The sequence below is a fragment of the Coffea eugenioides genome, chromosome 3 (genome assembly GCF_003713205.1).
Source record: "Coffea eugenioides isolate CCC68of chromosome 3, Ceug_1.0, whole genome shotgun sequence".
Classification (NCBI taxonomy): domain Eukaryota; kingdom Viridiplantae; phylum Streptophyta; class Magnoliopsida; order Gentianales; family Rubiaceae; genus Coffea; species Coffea eugenioides.
In genome coordinates this window covers 9,059,240-9,075,371 of record NC_040037.1, presented here as the reverse complement: position 1 = coordinate 9,075,371, position 16,132 = coordinate 9,059,240, and the positions used below count along the sequence as shown (strand labels likewise).

General features: G+C 33.8%; 1 non-coding gene across 1 annotated transcript; it reads left to right on the top strand.

Annotated features, from left to right (window-relative positions):
- Window positions 1-10,095: 10,095 nt before the first annotated feature.
- LOC113767270 lies at window positions 10,096-10,202 on the top strand. Its single transcript, XR_003467983.1, has one exon. It is a non-coding gene; the product is annotated as a small nucleolar RNA R71 (small nucleolar RNA).
- The last annotated feature ends 5,930 nt before the right edge of the window (window positions 10,203-16,132 follow it).

Genomic DNA, 16,132 nt, shown 5'->3' with positions numbered 1-16,132 from the left:
GAAATGATAAATTTGACCAAAATCCCACAAAGTATATTTCAGTTTGAATGTAGCCCATGATCACAATCATAAATGAGAAAAACAATCTTGAAGCTGAAAACAAACAACGCACGCAATGCTGTTGCTTTTCTCATTTCTCCCCATGGCGAAAGCAAAAGCAACTGCAAATAAAAAAGATAGGCTTAGCTGCATCTTTTACGTCAAAACCTACTCACATTTTCTTCTAATAGCTTTCTTAAAACTAAAAGTTCAAAGTTATTTATCAATTTAGGTCCCTTTCAACAAACGATAGAAAATTGTGGATACTGTTTTAGGTATTTTAAGATAGTAAGTGCATGACTATAACAAGTTGACATTTTATTATAGTTATAGTATGTAAAAATATTTTAGTAATATTTACTCATGTGAAATATATTAATTTGATTTTTACTAAAGTTTATGTGATATAGATACCTACGTAAGTGAGGTCAAATTATAACCACTATTTCGTCACAAGGAGCCACTTATTTGTAATGGAACTTCTAATGGCTGAATGTCTCAATATGTAAAAGACAAAGGATTGAAATCAAAATAAATAAATAGTTCAAGGACTAAAAACAAATTTGTGTAAAAGTTAAATTACTTCTGTTGTATTATATCTCAAACAATTTCTTTTTATTTGTTCTATAATTCTTTTAATAATTAAGTTGACATTTTTTAAAAGTCAACTTGGATGTGTACGTAGACACTCAAAAAGAATAATTGATGTACATGTATCTAGGTCAAAACAAAATATAAAAACCTTGATGTTTCGTTAATTCGGAAAAAATGCTTTCCTGGTTCATCAATCTTTCGATTTATGTTTGATTAAATTTTATATGTTAGTTTTTCCAATCAATTTTTTCATGGAAAAAGAACAGTTTCACTTAAAATCGTTAAGAAGAATAAAATTAATTAAAAGAAGACAATTGATAAGAACTCTTTACCACATAATTGACGAACCCTAGGACTTGTCTTTAACCTCATTTTCCTCAAAGCTTCGAGCGCTATCGTGGTCTAAAATTTGTTGGGAAATTTTATCTTCAATCATTTTAGTTAATCTACTAGTAATATCATTGCCCGATCCTTCATCATTAGCATTTTCAGGTAAAGAGTTTTGGTGATCAAACTGCAGATATATTTTGCAGTCAGACTTCAACTTTTTCATAATTTCATTCATATCTAAAATCATCACTAGAAAATATACTGACTCTTCGGACTTCAGTAATTTGTTCTTTCTTGTTGCCTTCTTCTACTTTGAGACTGTTCTCATCTATTACAAAGATAAATGAGTCTTATAAGATTACATGATTGGTAGTGTTTCATTTTTCATTGCCAATAAATCAATAGCTAAGATTACTGATTAAATGACTATCTCAAAAATACTTTTGAGGAAAAACTGATGAAGAAAGAACAGAGGATTTATGAAGCTATAAGTGGTACCCTTGCTCGAAAAAAGTGGTTTTGAAAGAAAAAGAACTTAATTGGAAAACTTGAGAAGATGTGTGAATTTCCCTCTTTACTTTTGGTACGCGGAAATGATTTCAAATAATTGTCCATTCTATTCTCACTTACAGGTGTCGAGTTGTGTAATAATGAATACCTACTTGAGAAAAAACAATTTTTGTATGTAGTGGTGAGTAGGGTCGAATCCACAGGGATTGGGAAAAATTCGTCTCTTGTAGAGTTTAGAGTAAGGGAGAGTCTTATAAAAATGAAAACAATTATACTATCGAATAAAATAAAATAAGCAAACAAGAACTAGATGACAATTTATTAAAATGGAATCAATAATAAATAACTCTAGCCAAGAAATAACTTCATAAATGGTTCACTTAATCGATCATGGATGTAATAGTAATTTCACTTATCAACTGATAAACATGTTATAACTGTCAAATAAGCGATGACAATCAACTTCTCCTTACTGTATTGGTGATCAAGGTACGACCGTTAATCACTATCTTAATTAAGAAATAATCTTAGGTACGACCATAGAGTTCAATTTTCTAATTGTCTTAAGAATTAGAAAAGTCCTGTTTTAACCAAACAACATGCTACGAGGGTTATTTCAAATTAACTCGTAACATAAATCCAATCATGTTAGTTACTACAAATTTAGACCAATTAAACAATTATGAATTTAATTGCTCTAACTGATTTTAAGTTATCGAATTAATCTAAAATCCAGGCCCTGGCTATTCGAATAATACAACAATCATAAGAAGTAAAGCAGCGAATATACGAATACCAAAAACTAATAGGAAAAAAAATAAAACCAATTCGATCTTACAATTTTAGATGAGCCAAATCCTCCATTGTTTCTTGACTAGAAAAGAAAATTTAGCAATTCATCATTGGGAATAATCCAAGAAATTTCATCGACAAAAGTTGCATGAATATTCGATAATAGAAAAGTGAAAGAAAAAGAAAAGACGAAGAGAAAAACTAGTCGTTTATTTGGTCTTGATGCCGAGACTAGTAATTAGCCAAAACTCCCAGACGATCAAATTTGTTGCCTTACCCAAGTACTAATAGTCAGCCACCCTATCTCCTATTTTGTAGCTTCCTAAATAAAATAAACTTCCTACTCCCATGAGAAAGAAAAGATATAGATCACAACATTTTTGCTTCGTTTCCTACTACTAAACTACTACTACTAATGCAAATCAAATTGGTTTAACAAATCCATCTTATCCGAAAATGAAAGATCAACAACGATTATCTGATGAAATATCTGTGATCTGACTTTTGAGATTTCAACTCATTGCTGGAGATTACGCTTCAACTCTTGAGCTTTCCGGACGTACAAAGCTTAAACTCTCATGTGCCTATGCCGGACAACAAGTCCAGTGGAAAATCATGCCTTTTAATTATTTTTTGCTCTAAATCCCTGCATCCAACACAATTACAAAAATGAGCAGAATCCATCAATTAATGCAATATTTGACTAAAATCAAGGAGAAAATAATCATAAATTAAATGATAAAAATGCAACCTTTCTCTCACATTTAGTATGAATCATTTAAGTTGGAAAGCCATTTTCTCCTAAAATACCTGTTGTATCTCTCTTAGAATCCCTATTCCTCAAACCACCCTAGGAAAAATTTTTCTAACTTCATCTTGCAACGGCCAATATAATAAAATGTCAAGTTTATCGTTATACATTTTTACAGCATCACAAAATTTGAAGATATTTGTAAGTTTTATTAATAACTAACTGTAGTTTTCAATAAAAATGATTGTTTCTATGTTAAAAATATTTTTTATTCACTAGCAAAAATGTTTATGGTAACATATATTGATAAATTTTGTACAAGAATTTATTAGAATTTCATATAAGAAAGGGAATGAGATAAAAAGAGAATATAATTCTTTCGTATTGAGTGCTATATTCTTTGCCTTGCTAATTATATTGTTGACGAAAATGAAATTTTAAAATTAAACCCTAGAATTAATCAAATATTACAAGTATTTCAATACAAACCCTGAGTTATTCTTAAAGAAAAAAATGTCAAAATTTCACATAAATACACAAACAAAATAGAAGCAAAAAATAAACATGTTATATCTTGTCAAATAATATTTGGGGTAACTGAGTAAAATTTGTATAGATTTTATTCCATTTTGAGTTCTAATATTGATTATATCAAATATTGAATAGGAATGTGTATTCTGTATTAATGTGTGTATAAGAGACTAGAACGATCAATTTTTTTCCTAACCATTTTGGTTGGATGATCTTTCCAATATTCTAGATATTCCAACATACTGTACTAAACGAGTGGCTTTAATCCCTTATTGTAAGTGTTATTAATTATTGATTCAATTGTTAAAGTTATTGATGCATCTTATCACTTTATCTCGGCATCATCCTAATATTTTCTCGTCCATAAATTTAAGGGCAAAAAACCTCAGCGGCCACTAAACTATTTGTCAGATCATGTTTTGGCCATCAAACTATTTTTCGTCAATAATTGGCCACTAAACAACTTAATCAGTAAATTCGTGACCATTTAGTCGATAATTACTCTTAATCTGTGAAATTAGCAGTACATGACGGGTTTTTACTTTAAGTGCAAGTTTAATTCCGAATTTACACCCGTTGGACTGCAAGTATACAGGTCGCAATTGTAGTACAAGATGTGTATCGGGTCGATCCCACGAGGAGCAATTAAAACAATTATTAGATACTAATTTACTCTATTATTTAGACTTACAATTAATTTGAGCAGAAACTTCATATTTTAATTCAACTACAAAAATTCTTAAATAGATAAATGCAATTTCACAATAGAAGTAGAATTCACTAAATATTAAGATCTAGGGATGTAGATTCCACATATAACACAAAAGATCTAAAACGAATGAATTTAACACTTGTTACTGCTCTTGTTTAACCAAGGATTCATTTCCAACAATACCAAAATCACATTTTCATGATAATAATGGGTTAAAACAGATTAGTTTTTCCTAATCTCTTGGAAAATACTAAATCTATTTTGTGCATACCTGAAATATAGATTTTATCCACTTGAATGTATTTCTATTCTCATGAATATACTACTCAAGCTCTACTTATGTCATTCCATTATTTTTACCATTTCTCAATGAGTAAAAACAGCTATAAACCTGCTATTGGTGATCAAGCAACAACAAGTAATCCAACATACACAAGTAGATAAGTTAATACAAGACATAACAAGCATAAATCACAATCACTTCATATCATTTGGCCATAAGCTTCATCTACTCCCTAGATAAAGGAAATTAGCTACTCATGAATGATTTAACAATCAAACTCACAAGTTTATTAATGCAAAACATCATGAAGTACAAGTATAAGAAAGGTAAAAGAAAGCTTAGCCAATTGAAGGTAAAGCTCTCCAATTCCTGCTATGTTCTTGTACAAGATGGTTACAAGTGAAAAACCAAATGCTTCTCTAAGAACTCTTAACTAGAGAGAAAACTTGTTGCAAGAAGGAAAACTAGCTACGTATGGTGATGCCAGGCTTCTCCCCTGTGTTTCTGCATAAAAGGTGGTAGAAATTCCATTCCTCTCACTTCATAATTTCCTCCACTCAGATTTTGTAAAAAGAAGTCAAAGATATGATGTTTCCTTTTTGTCCACACTCATTTGGTCTTCTCTTTTATTGCAGAAGCATGTGCACCGAATTCCCTTGCATCTTATAGCTGGAAAGTGGTATGAACACAAGAGAATTGACTGAGTCAAATTGCAGAATTTCGGCTATAAAACGCGCCTACACAAAACGCGGCATAACTCGCGTTTTGTCTACTCGCGTTTTCACTCTGGCCTTATTTCAACTGCAATTTTCTCCATGATGCAGGCCGAACTGGTTTTTGTACAAAACACCAAAGTTGTAGCCCTTTGAGTTAGCTTTCCAATGCTCTAAAAATCATCGAAATCGGAGTTTTGTAACCTGAGATATGATCGAAATACTGTCACCTGTTCAAACCTCTGTTTTAACTTCCGACCACAGAATGCAGCTTCTGTATTCCAACGTTTTGCCCATGAAGATGGCAGAAATGGATTTCTATGTCTTCATACGAATTGTAGGTCTCTTTCTTAGCTTTAAAATGGTATAAAGATCACCTCAATCCGATAAGTGTAGCTCCAGATATGGTCAAAATACTGAAGAGTGTCAAAACTGACTTGTATTGCATTTCCTCACTTGAACGTTTTTCACTTCATTCTTCTTGTTGCCACTTGAATTCATCACCAAATCTCTATTTTTTACCTCATTTGACATCCTTTGGTGATTGAATCATCATTCCTGCATAAAAATGAAGTTTTTACCATTAAAATCAATAGAAATGCAATATTATCCACTTTTACCAAAAATATATAATTTTACCAAAAACCTCTTTATTTTATTTATAAAACTAAATAATCAACTCAAAATTAACTAATAAAATGTACTTAAAAATACGTAAAATAAACTCTTATCAAATACCCCCACACTTGAATCATTGCTTGTCCTCAAGCAATATAAAATTCTAACCATCAATGATCCAAAAAAATTGAAAATAAACATATGTAGTATTTCAACTCTATTTCCTTGAATCAAGGTAAATAACCCTTATGTGATCTTTCCATTAAGTTCAAGTACTCATAATATCAAGCAAAGAAGAGCCAAGTATACCATAATTTTACCAATTCAACTCAACTTCTTATTTTTATCAAATTTCGCAAGCAAGCAACTCCTATAGTCAATAAAGATGCTAACTAATCTCATGATCAACTTCTTATTTTTCTTAAAGAGGGATTTAATTTACTTTTTATTTATTTATTTATTATTATTATTATTTTTTATATATATTTTAAGGGTTAAATATTACTTAAGTTGTGAAAAATGCCTTTTGACGCGAAGATCAACATTTTTAGATGCAGATCCCCGGTTACTCAACATTTCACATACTCAAGTTGCTTTGCATACTCTTAATTCAAGTACCTTTTTACGCGAATGTCGACATTTGTAGATGCCAACCCCCGGTTACTCGGTATGAGAATCATTGGAGTAGAATAACCCCTTTTTTTTTCAATATATATATATATATAATAAAATTCCCTCTAAGAGTAATCATGAGAAGAGTATGACACTTATTAACCATATTAATTTCTTATCTTATAAAATTAGATAAAAAGAAGAATTTTCATCAAATATACAAAATGTAGGCATAATTTTCTCCACTTTACTAGATATACTTTCCTATAGATGTAAAAATTATAATCACATAAAAATCATTTCCAAATTTCATGAGAAAAGAAGTATCAAAACCGCATATATTTATTTTAAAAGGATAAGTGACAAAATTTTATTTATTTGTTATAGTTAATAACATATATATGTATAAGGTTTTGGAAAAATTTTGACAGAGTCTCCCCTTAAAAGTGGACTAAAACTCCCTGCCAGCAACCACAAGAAACACCATTTAAGCACAAGAATTATATCAAACACAACTAAAACTACAAGTATCATACATATTTCTCCCCCCACACTTAAATTACACATTGTCCTCAATGTGTAGGGAAGAAATGAAACAAAAGAAGAAAAGAAAAGAAAGAAGTACTCCCCAAGTCAATGGCTGAGATCCTTATCAGCCACTAATCACGAACCACTGTCAAAATACAAGTACCTACCACATAGAAAACAGAAAAATAAAATGAAGTTAAACATCTTAAGTTCCACAAGTTAAGATAATTAGGCAAGCAAGTTCATCAACTAAAGATAGCTTCTGCAGTGTGCCAAGTCAGTCATCCCCCTCGGCATCATCGTCATCCTCTGCATCACGATTGGGCGGTGGATGAATGCCCAAATGATCTTCAATTCGGCTTAGACGATTATGGAGTAAAAATGAAGATTTGTGAGTTGGGTAGAAGGAAAAAGGAAAAACGCGGCTGGAAAAATGGAAAAGTGAAGAAATGTTCTGGAAATCGCGTTTTTGAAGCAGAAAAGTGAACCGAAAACGCGACTAAAAACGCGCCTTCAACGCGCGTTTTTAAAGACGCGTTTTCTGCACAAATCTCGCAGAATTGAAAACGCGGTTACGTATGAAAACGCGACTTAAAGTCGCGTTTATCTGTGTCGCGTTTTCCAGTTTTGCTCAGGCGAGAAAACGCGACTTCCTCCAAAACGCGACTTCAAGTCGCGTTTTAAAGGCGCGTTTTCTGTTCTGCAGGCGCAGAATTGAAAACGCGATTCTGAGAAACGCGACTTGTAGTCGCGTTTTATTTGCAAACGCGTTTTCTGCTTCGATTTTTAGCAGAATTTCAACTTTTGAAAAATTACAAAAGGTACCCCAATGACTCAAAATGCATCATAGATCATTTGTTTGCCAATTTTAATGACTGGAACAAATGTAAAACATTAAAAACATGCATTTTACCCCTTTATAATGAATCAAAAACACCTTTAACGCAAATCGAGGGGTTGAGTTGTTTGATCAAAGTTCGCCTTTTTTGTACTCAATTGGTCCTCCTTGCCTTCAATTGCCAACCCTACATTACAAAAACAACAATTTAGCTAAAACATTGATTCAAACCACAAAATCACACCAAGTTAACAAATATAACCTAAATATTGGGTTGCCTCCCAATTAGCGCTTTTGTTTATAGTCGTTGGCTCGACTGAAAAAGTTGAATCACTTTAGAGCATTAGAGAGAGATTTTCTCCCCATGGGTCGAAACTCCCGAACCAATCCACCATGTGGTGAACCATGCATTGATCTTCATAGTCCAATTTCCTCAGATGCCAAGGAGGAATATTAGACTTGTCATAGAGAGGCTCAACTTCACCTTGGAGTGGATTTTGCTTGTCTTTTCTGAATTGGCTCAACTTTTCACCATTTTCTTCATGGAATGAAGAATTTATTAAGCCAACTTCCATCCTTATCTTCTCCTCCTTTGTTCCTACACCATGAAAGTTAGTACCAAGGACATTTATAAATTTAACTTCTTCGGTCCTTTCTTGGTTGACCTTTTCATCATATGGCATATTAGACACAAGAGCAGTAGGCTCTATACTCCCTTCTTTATTATCCAAATTGAATTCCAATTCCTCACCATTAACCCGTAATATAAGCTTACCTTTTTCTACATCAATTATAGTTCGTGCAGTGGCTAAAAACGGTCGTCCTAGAATAATTGGCATTCTCACATCTTCTTCAATATCTAAGACAACAAAATCCACAGGTATTATAGATTGTCTTACCTTTATGAGCACATTTTCCAAAATACCCATGGGACGTGTGATTGACCGATCCGCCAATTGCAATGTAATATTGGTAGCTTTTAGCTCTTGAAGTCCCAATCTTCGGGCAACCGATAACGGCATAAGTGACACACTTGCACCTAAATCACATAAAGCATTAGAAAAATGCAATTGACCAATAGTGCAAGGAATAGAAAAACTTCCCGGATCTTTCAATTTAGGAGGGAGTTTATTCTTAATCAATGCACTACACTCTTCCGTTAATGCTATCATCTCATTATCTACAATTTTCCTCTTCTTTGACATGATGTCTTTCAAGAAACGTGCATAAGAGGGAATCTGTGTTATAGCATCAATGAAAGGAATGTTAATGTGCAATTGTTTAAACATTTTGAAGAATTTTTCAAACTCCCGATCCTGTCCATCTTTCTTCAACCTGTGAGGAAAAGGTATCACATTAGAATTTAATTTGGGATGAAGTGCATCAATATCAATGATAACATGATCATTTTGACTTTCTTGCTCCCCTTCAATTGCTTGCTTCTTGTCTTTTTCACCACCTGAATTTTCAAAATCGAATCCTTCAACCGTTTTACCGCTTCTAAGAATGATTGCATTGACATGCTCTCTCGGATTCACTTCGGTTTTACTTGGTAATTCACCAGGGTTTCTATTGTTGATCACATTGGCAATTTGACCAATTTGAACCTCCAAGTTTCTGTACATCCCAGCTAATTGGTCCAACCGCCCCTCAACTCGCTCGAATCTATCCAAAGTCACCTTAGCAAGTTTTTCCACCGCGATCTCCCAACTTGGTTTAGTTTCAGCCTGTGGTTGCCTTGGTTGAAATCCCGGCGGATTGGTTGGCCTTTGTTGATTGCCTTGATCTTTCCATCCAAAGTTTGGATGATTTCTCCACCCCGGATTGTAAGTATTCGAGTAGGGATTATTTGGAGCATTTCGGTTGTAATTATTGACAAATTGTACCTGCTCAGAATCAACACACTCATTAATATCATGTTCACCTCCACAGAAAGAGCAACAAGCTACGTGAGCATTAGATGAACTTGGGCTAACTCCACCTTGTCTACTCAATAACTTCATCACGTTATTCATTTGGGCACTCAACATATTGAGAATGTCCATTTCGATCATACCTGCGTGACGTCTCGTATTACCTCTTTCATTGGCCCATTGGTAGTTATTTGCGGCCATTTCTTCTATCAAATTTTGAGCTTCTTGGGGTGATTTACCCATTAAAGCTCCACCTGCGGCTGCATCAATAATAGTTTTAGTGGAGAAAGATAAACCATTATAAAAGGTTTGTATGATTAACCATTCCGGCAGTCCATGATGTGGACATTTCCGAAGCAAATCTCTAAACCTTTCTCATGCCTCATATAATGATTCTCCCTCCAATTGACTAAAACTAGTGATATCCATTCTAAGCTTAGCAGTCTTTCCTGGTGGAAAATACTTATTCAAAAATGCCCTTGATAAATCATCCCATGTGGTAAAAGTATTAGGAGCATGAGAGTGTAGCCAAAGTTTAGCCTTATCTCTCAATGAAAATGGGAACAATCTTAGCCTTATAGCATCATCACTAACTCCATTCATTTTAATTGTATCACAAATTTCCAAGAATGTAGCTAAGTGTGTATTAGGATCTTCTACTGCATTACCTCCAAATTGAGATTGTTGAACCATTTGGATAAGTGATGGTTTAATCTCAAAGTTGTTAGCATTTACCGTAGGGCCTTTACTATTGCTTGTTTTAGAGCCTGTGCTTCCCGTTTTAAGAGCAAATCTCGTAGAACTCGCCTGATTTGCTTCATTTCAGCCATTTTCCTTCTTCAAATGATAGTTCTATCAAAATTTCCTTCTATCGCGTTGCCAAATTCTCTTATTTCCTCGTGCTGTTGTGTGTTGCCTCCTTTGTCTACGTAGTGTCCTCTCAATTTCATGGATCGAAAGGTGCACTTTCTCGAACTTCCCTGTGCATACACTACAAACAGAAATAAAAAGCGGATATTATGCAAACTTCAATGGTAAAAAAAAACTGATTACAATATAAGATTAAATATAATCTAAAAAAAATAAAGCTGTCTAAATTAATAAAGATGATTAGGCTCTAATATTGCCGCTCCCCGGCAACGGCGCCAAAAACTTGACGGATTTTTACTTTAAGTGCAAGTTTAATTCCGAATTTACACCCGTTGGACTGCAAGTATACAGGTCGCAATTGTAGTACAAGATGTGTATCGGGTCGATCCCACGAGGAGCAATTAAAACAATTATTAGATACTAATTTACTCTATTATTTAGACTTACAATTAATTTGAGCAGAAACTTCATATTTTAATTCAACTACAAAAATTCTTAAATAGATAAATGCAATTTCACAATAGGAGTAGAATTCACTAAATATTAAGATCTAGGGATGTAGATTCCACTTATAACACAAAAGATCTAAAATGAATTAATTCAACACTTGTTACTGCTCTTGTTTAACCAAGGATTCATTTCCAGAAATACCAAAATCACATTCTCATGATAATAATGGGTTAAAACAGATTAGTTTGTCCTAATCTCTTGGTAAATACTAAATCTGTTCTTATTAACACATGAAATGCAGATTTCATCAACTTGAATGTATTTCTATTCTCATGAATATACTATTCAAGCTCTACTTATGTCATTCCATTATTTTTACCATTTCTCAATGAGTAAAAACAGCTATAAACCTGCTATTGGTGATCAAGCAACAACAAGTAATCCAACATACACAAGTAGATAAGTTAATACAAGACATAACAAGCATAAATCACAATCACTTCATATCATTTGGCCATAAGCTTCATCTACTCCCTAGATAAAGGAAATTAGCTACTCATGAATGATTTAACAATCAAACTCACAAGTTTATTAATGCAAAAACATCATGAAGTACAAGTATAAGAAAGGTAAAAGAAAGCTTAGCCAATTGAAGGTAAAGCTCTCCAATTCCTGCTATGTTCTTGTACAAGATGGTTACCAGTGAAAAACCAAATGCTTCTCTAAGAACTCTTAACTAGAGAGAAACTTGTTGCAAGAAGGAAAACTAGCTACGTATGGTGATGCCAGGCTTCTCCCCTGTGTTTCTGCATAAAAGGTGGTAGAAATTCCATTCCTCTCACTTCATAATTTCCTCCACTCAGATTTTGTAAAAAGAAGTCAAAGATATGATGTTTCCTTTTTGTCCACACTCATTTGGTCTTCTCTTTTATTGCAGAAGCATGTGCACCGAATTCCCTTGAATCTTATAGCTGTGAAAGTGGTATGAACACCAAGAGAATTGACTGATGTTGCAGAATTTCGGCTATAAAACGCGCCTACACAAAACGCGGCATAACTCGCGTTTTGTCTACTCGCGTTTTCACTCTGGCCTTATTTCAACTGCAATTTTCTCCATGATGCAGGCCGAACTGGTTTTTGTACAAAACACCAAAGTTGTAGCCCTTTGAGTTAGCTTTCCAATGCTCTAAAAATCATCGAAATCAGAGTTTTGTAACCTGAGATATGATCGAAATACTGTCACCTGTTCAAACCTCTGTTTTAACTTCCGACCACAGAATGCAGCTTCTGTATTCCAACGTTTTGCCCATGAAGATGGCAGAAATGGATTTCTATGTCTTCATACGAATTGTAGGTCTCTTTCTTAGCTTTAAAATGGTATAAAGATCACCTCAATCCGATAAGTGTAGCTCCAGATATGGTCAAAATACTGAAGAGTGTCAAAACTGACTTGTATTGCATTTCCTCACTTGAACGTTTTTCACTTCATTCTTCTTGTTGCCACTTGAATTCATCACCAAATCTCTATTTTTTACCTCATTTGACATCCTTTGGTGATTGAATCATCATTCCTGCATAAAAATGAAGTTTTTACCATTAAAATCAATAGAAATGCAATATTATCCACTTTTACCAAAAATATATAATTTTACCAAAAAACTCTTTATTTTATTTATAAAACTAAATACAAATCAAATTAACTAATAATGCACTTAAAAATGTAAAATAACTCTTATAGTACACGTGGCAAAATATGAGGGTAATTTTATCTAACAACTATGCGACCGTATTCTCCTTTTAATTTCTTTCCTCAAACAATCACCGAATGGAAAATTATATGGAGGAAAAAATAGGGACTCAATTGGGAGCCCCAAATCTTCAGCCACAAATCCAAGAAGCCGAAGAAGAAGACAAGAATGTCGAGGCACTCTGCTAAACCTAGATGCTTCTGCAAATTAACAGCAACGATGAAGACCTCATGGACAAATTGGAACCCAGCAAGAAGATATGTGGTCTGCCCAGGAGAGGTAAGATTTTTTCTGGAAATGATGCCTTTATCAGAAGAAGAGTGAGCTCTGAAAGCCATCTTGCGGAGAAGCTGCCAGCCTTCGTGTGGGTTAAGAAATCTCATCCGGTGAATGAATCCTTCGTCGTCGGCTGATGAAGAAGCAATCTTGTCTGCAACTCCGACATCCCGAGTGGTGAGCAGTACTCTGCTGGCGGTTGGTTTTTGAGACAAAAGTGCAATGCGGAGGCACTCCCAAGCATCGGCAGAGCAGACATCATCCAAAACAATCAAGAATCTCTTGGACTGCAGGAACTGGTAAAGCTTCTGAGCCAAGTCCAAATCTGAAAATGGGGCCATATCATCCTTGGCTCGGCAGACATGTTGCAGCAGCAAATCTTCCAAAATTTTTCTGGTGCGCAAGTCCTTCCCCACCATAGCCCAAGCAAAGCAATCAAAATGGCGGCCACTTAAAACCTCCCATCTTGCTTTACTGTCTAATCCACTAAAAATTACCCGACACTTTTGCCACGTGTACTGCTAATTTCACAGATTAAGAGCAATTATCGACTAAATGATCACGAATTTATTGATTAAGTTGTTTAGTGGCCAATTATTGACGAAAAATAGTTTGATGGCCAAAACATGATCTGACAAATAGTTTAGTGGCCGCTGAGGTTTTTTACCCATTTAAAATAAGAAAAAACAATGAAAGGACGTACCGTTAACTTTGTTGCTTCGAGATAATGATCCTTCAAGTCTCACATTTGTGTTCTCCGTCACAACCGTTTCAGGTTTTACTACTTCAGTTCCAACCTTCAAAAGCAGTAGAACAAAAGGTTTATTCATAATATGCTTCCGTTGTGTGAAGAAATTTTGAAAATTTTAGTTAACTATATGCATAGGATCTCACATTTGAGTTGTCTGGCACACCATTACTAGTTGATGCAATGACAACCTACAAAATAAGAAATAACTAATAAGTTTCATTCATCATATTTCGTGTTATCCAAAGAATAAGAAAAATTCCACCAATATTAAGAATTAAATATTCTCCTTAAGAATGATGATGTCTAGGTCTCACATTTGAGCTCTCCTTTATAGCAATTTCACTTGCTAGCCTTTTGGTTCCAACCTTCGGAAAAATGAATGCATAAATTAAAATTGCATTTGAATCATCATGATTTTTTATTACTGGGAAAAAATTAGGTAAGTTAAATATGAAATCAAACATTGTCCTTGAAGATGAAGATCATCTAATTAAGTCTCACATTTGGTTTTTGGGCCGCAACATCTTCAGTTCTTGGTGCTGGATTAGTTGTAACTGGCGGGTTGTAAATATAAGTACCAAGTTTAATCCAAAATACATCCGTTTGACTGCAAGTATATAGATCAACTAGTAATTTAGGGCACATATCGGATCGATCCTACGAGGGGCAAATTAACAAGTACTAGGTTCTTTACATGCTCTATTATTTAGACTAACTATCAATAAAAGTAAAGAAAATAACAATACTAACTATCTAACTAAATTAACTTGATAACTTGCAAGTAAACAATCGAGAAATTTCACTAAATACTTGAGTCTAAGAAAATAGAGTCCACTTATGGCATCAAAAGATACAAGTGAATAAATTTATCTCTTGTTACTACTCTTGTTTAACTAGAGATTCATTTCCATATTTACCAAAACTCATTCTCATGATGAAATGGTTTAGAATAGTCTAGTTTTCCCTATAAGTTCCATCTACTTCGTAGATCTAGAAATTTAGCTACTCATGTGAAATATAATAATAAAAAGAATAAACTCATTGCATGCAAATTAAACACAATGAATTACAAGTAAAGAGAAGGACAAGAAAGCTTAGCTAAGGTGATGAACAAGCACCTAAATCTTCTATTTCTTCAACAAAATGAGTGATATAATGAATTCTCCAAATTTTTCTTACAAGTTCCTAGTTAGAGAGAATGAGAAAAGACTAAAACTAAATTCTACCAAAAACTAGCAAGAACTTCCTAGAATTCCTCTGTCCTCAATGATTCTTGCATATGTATTGTTAGAGGAGTCAAAAAGTGGTTAATGATGAGACATAAAGCTCATTTTCTCTTCCCTAATGACCCTTGAGCATGTGCAGCCGAAATTCTTGTTTGGAATTGAGTTGGAAAGTAATGTGAAAATAGAGCAAGTTGCAGAACAAGTTACAGAAAAATAGGGTTCAATACTCAACCTTGGAATAAGCGACCTCAGCTTGCGTATTCAAGGCCCTGTTTTTTCCTTTGCTATGTTTTCTTGCTTCTTTCTTGCTCCAATCCAATTCTAAGATTTAAAACAAGATGTTATTAGTTGAATTCATGCATTGTTCCAAGAATAATTGCCTTGAATAACCAATTTCCTTTCCAAAGTATCGTTGAATCAAACTCTAATGAAGTTGAAGTGTATCTGACTTGATCCGACGTTTTGTGTGTTTTCTCAATTGTTGCAAATATAACCACTTTTTGCACATAAGGTTACTCAAATGAAAATTTGCAAAATATAGAAGATTAAGGACCAAGTTACATCTTAAAACCTCCTAATTTATACCAAAAATATACACAAAATGCTACTAATAACCATATATAATAAATACTTATCAGTGACCTTCAAAAAAGGAAAACAAACATTGAGTTGAATCATTATAATTTTCCATTCATTTATCATTTTTCATGCCCCGCGGATAGTCTGACTGGTTCCATAGTGCAGGAATTTCATCGATCCATTCTGTCCCTCTCACAGCAAACAGCCGTAAGCAGCGAGCAACTTCATTTGCATCGCTCCCAACAGATTGAAGTTTTATACCCATGAAATTTTAACATGCAACTTTAAATATGCTTGATTTTGATCGTGATTCAATCTCAACCGGCTGAGAAATGGGTCTGGTACCAAATGCCAATTGAAACTAACAAGAAGGTTGTTGAGAATTGGGACAGGAGTCCCACACAGCAAATTGACGGAACAGCCAAAAAAATAGTTTCAATTCAAATTACACTAGAAGCTGATATCAAG